The sequence below is a fragment of the Spinacia oleracea genome, chromosome 6 (genome assembly GCF_020520425.1).
Source record: "Spinacia oleracea cultivar Varoflay chromosome 6, BTI_SOV_V1, whole genome shotgun sequence".
Classification (NCBI taxonomy): domain Eukaryota; kingdom Viridiplantae; phylum Streptophyta; class Magnoliopsida; order Caryophyllales; family Amaranthaceae; genus Spinacia; species Spinacia oleracea.
In genome coordinates, this window is record NC_079492.1 from 142,743,521 (window position 1) to 142,747,787 (window position 4,267).

Here is a 4,267-nt window from a genome sequence, read left to right on the forward strand (position 1 = left end):
GACTAAAAGATCATCAACGTAAACCGCGACCATGATAAGATGTCCTCCTTCGTTCTTTCGATAAAGCGATGGCTCCTTTGAACATCTTTGAAATTTTAAATCTCGAAGCACCTTATTCAATTTATCATTCCATGCTCTTGGAGCTTGCTTCACACCGTAAAGAGCTTTTCTCAGTTTATAAACCTTGTTCTCACTACCTGTGACTTTAAAACCTTCTGGTTGCATCACATAGACTTCTTCTTTTAAATCTCCATAGAGGAAAGCTGTCTTTACATCAAGATGATGGATCTCCCAACCTTTCGAAGCGGCTAACACGATAATAAGCCGGATTGTCTCAATTCGTGCTACAGGTGCAAAGACTTCATCGTAGTCGATGCCTTGTTTTTGAACATATCCCTTTGCAACTAGCCTTGCTTTATGCTTATTAATACTCCCATCGGAGTTCTTCTTGATTTTGAACACCCATTTTAAACCAATTGGTTTACAACCATCAGGGAGATCAACTAACTCCCATGTTTGATTTCTTTCAATGGAAGAAATCTCATCTTCACAAGCATCTACCCAAATCTTTAATTCTTTAGCTTCACCAAAATCCCAAGGTTCATCGTTTAATGATAGCAACAGGCGTTCTCCTTCTAGTTCTGCCAAATAAAGCACATAATCATTCAAATGTCGAGGTCGTATGCTGACTCATGATGACTTTCTTAGTTGCGGTGGTTCATCGTCATCATTATCGCTGCTACTACTTTCCTCATTATTCACCTCGCCTTCCTCTTCATTATCTTCTTCGATCTCGATGATATCATGAGAGCCCGAATTATTATTCCATGTTTCAGCACCAGTCTCGCTTGGTCTCGTGATCTCCTCACCACCGTCTTGTGTCATTAAATCAAAAGTACCACCACGATTAATCACTCTCGCTTCTGACATGTTCCAATCCCACGACTTCTCTTCATCAAACACAACATCTCGACTTACTACAATTCTCTTAGTAGCAGGGTTGAGTAGTCTATATGCCTTAGAGCCTGGTTCAATTCCTAAATGCACCAAGGTTTGTGATCTATCATCAAGCTTTCTTCGACCTGCAGCTTCAGTTCTCGCGTAAACAACACACCCAAATACCCTTAAATGCTCAAGATTTGGTTTCCTTCCTTTAAACATCTCATACGGCGTTTTCTCAACCAATGATCGTGTAGCTATTCTGTTGATGAGGTAAGTAGCGTGCCGAACTGCTTCCCCCCATAACTCATGTGGCATGTTCATGTGTTTCAAGATACTCCGCGTCATCTCTAATAGCGTTCTGTTGCGTCTCTCGACCACTCCGTTCTGTTGAGGTGAATATGGAGCAGTTAAATGTCTCTGAATCCCGTGTTTTTTACAGAAATTTTGAAACTCAATCGACATGAATTCACCAACTCTGTCTGTCCTAAACGTTTTAATCGATTCTCTCGACTCTTGTTCAGCCAAACTTTTGAATAACTGAAACTTCTCGAAAGCTTCACTTTTCTCTTTTATCAAAATCGTCCACATGTAGCGTGTGTAGTCATCAATAAGGACAAACACATACCTTTTGTGAGCCGGTGTTTTGGGTGTAATAGGTCCACAAAGATCTCCGTGTATCAGTTCAAGAGGTCTTGTGGCTCGGAAACTGGTTGCTTGTGGGAATGGTCTTCTTGCTTGTTTCCCACGAAAACATGATTCACACATGCCTTTCTCGACATCAATTTTTGGTAAACCTTCCACCAACTCTTTGTTGATCATAGACTTCATAGTTTCTGTATTTATGTGACCTAACCGAGCATGCCATCTTACTGATTCCTTCGAGTGTACAAGCTGTAGCTGTTCCATCACTTCGACTTCTAACAAAACTTTATAAAGTCGGTTTCTTGATCTGGTTGTGGTTATCAATACTTGACCTAGGCGATCATACACAATCAACACATCTTTCTTCATTCGTACTTCACACCCAGCTTCCGTTGCTTGACCAAGGCTTATAATGTTACTCTTCAACTGAGGAATGTAATAGACCTGATGCAGAAATTTCCTTTCTTTGTTCTTAAGTATGAAGCAAATAGATCCCCGCCCTTCAATATCGATCCGAGAGTCGTCCCCGAACTTGACTTTCCCGGTTATATTCTTATCAATGGAGACAAAGAACTCACGATTTCCACACATGTGATTACTAGCTCCATTATCAAGATACCAAGTTTTCTTTGCATCCTGATTTTCTTCAAATAGACTCGGGTTCACTTTATTTTCATTCAAATATACCACTTCGTGCATCATCAATGCATCTGCTTCTTGAGTCTCATTACCTCTGTTCTCCTCTGTTTCTTGTAACTTCAATAGTCGATCCGGACAGTTTGCTGCATAATGGCCTTTCTTGTCACACTTAAAACATGTTATACTCGCCTCGAGTTTTAGCAATCGGTCTGGACAATTTGATGCATAATGACCTTGCTTCTCACATCTAAAGCATGTGACTTTTGCTTCGCGTTCTCTATCACTCCATTGACGATTCTAATCAGGACCGTATCGTCCTCGTCCTCTTCCTCTTCCGCCAAAGCGACCACCTCTTCCTCTTCCACGACTGCCACCATTACTACCTTCCGAATAAGCATACATTAGTTTGTCTTGCTCCTCTTGTTCCTCATCCTCAGCACCAATCCTTTCTTCATACGCTTTTATTCTCCCAACAATATCCTCAAAGCTTGTTGTTTTAAGATCAAGTACTTGTTCTAAGGCAACAACAATGTGTATATATTTCGTCTGTGGTAAGCTCTTTAAAAACTTCTTAACAAGTTTTGTTTCTTCAATTGTTTCACCAAGTGAACATGTTTTAGATGCGATTTCTGAAAGTTTTCCCACAAACGAGTCGATTGTATCCGTCTCTTTCATCTTAAGTCGATCGAATTCCGCCATTAGGGTTTGAAGTCTGGCTTCTTTAACACGTTCAGCTCCAACATATCTTGTTTTGATTGCCTCCCACACGGCTTTCGCTTGGTCAAGTTCTCCTACTTGCAGAATTAGTGATTCGAGTATTGATTGGAAGAGTAAGGCGATAGCCATGTTATTCTTCTTGCCTGATTCCTTTCCTGTCTCGATTGCATCCCAAACTTCGTTCACCTTAAGAGCGATCTTCATTCGTATTGCCCAAACCGTGTAATTGTCTTTTGTAAGCATCGGACATTTAATTGAGGAGGAGCTTCCTCCGATCTTCCCCATGTCTGTACCTTCGCCGCTCGAGGTTTCTTCGTTGCCTTCTTTGTCTTTAGCCATGTCTGTACCCTATTGGCTCTGATACCAAATATGGAATTTGATAAACACAAGCACACAAGAATAAGAAGTCTTTCTCTTATTAAACTCAACAAGGGAAATATCTCAAACCCTTACAATCTCTCAACATCACATTGCTCGGTATCTTTCTCTCTTTATATATTAACTCACGACAAAGACCAAAACCTAACAGTAATAGAAAACCTCTAAATAAAAGGAAACCTAACAATAAAAGGAAAACATAACTTAATTTAGATAACTTCCAAATAACACAACTTTATTTTCAAGTTTTCTCAAGCTTATCCAACATTAAATATCTGGCAAATTTGCCAAATACAACCTAATAAAGTTCTCTATTTGTCAATTACAACCTCAAATTTCTAATTTTGCCAATTACAACCTTAAACTTGTACATTTATTTTAAATTACAACCCGAAATCATTTTCCGGCAAAAATCACCGGAAAATGATGTCATAACGTTATTTAAAAAAATCATGAAGCACATAATATCTGTAAAAAAAATTATTTATTCGATTATTTTATTTTTTTGGTTTTAATTCTTATTTATAGATTTAATTTTTTTATAGAAAATATGTAACTACTACGTATTTTTTTAATAACATTATGACATCATTTTCGGATTGTAATTTTACAAACTTTTATATAAGACGGTCTTACACAAAAGACCACTTTGGTGTCATATAAGTTAAGCAATGAAATCAATTAGTTAAGCACTTGAACTAATTAGTTAAGTACTGAAACCAATTAGTTAATCGATGAAACTAATTAGTAAAGCACTAGAACTAATTAGTTAAGCAATGGAACCAATTAGTTAAGCAATTAAAGTGGTCTTTCCGGTAAGGTGGTCTTACACGAAAGTTACCGTTGTAATTTAAAATGGATGTATAAGTTTAAGGTTGTAATTGGCAAAAATAAAAATTTGAGGATGTAATTGACAAATAGAGAACTTTATTAGGTTGTATTGGCAAAT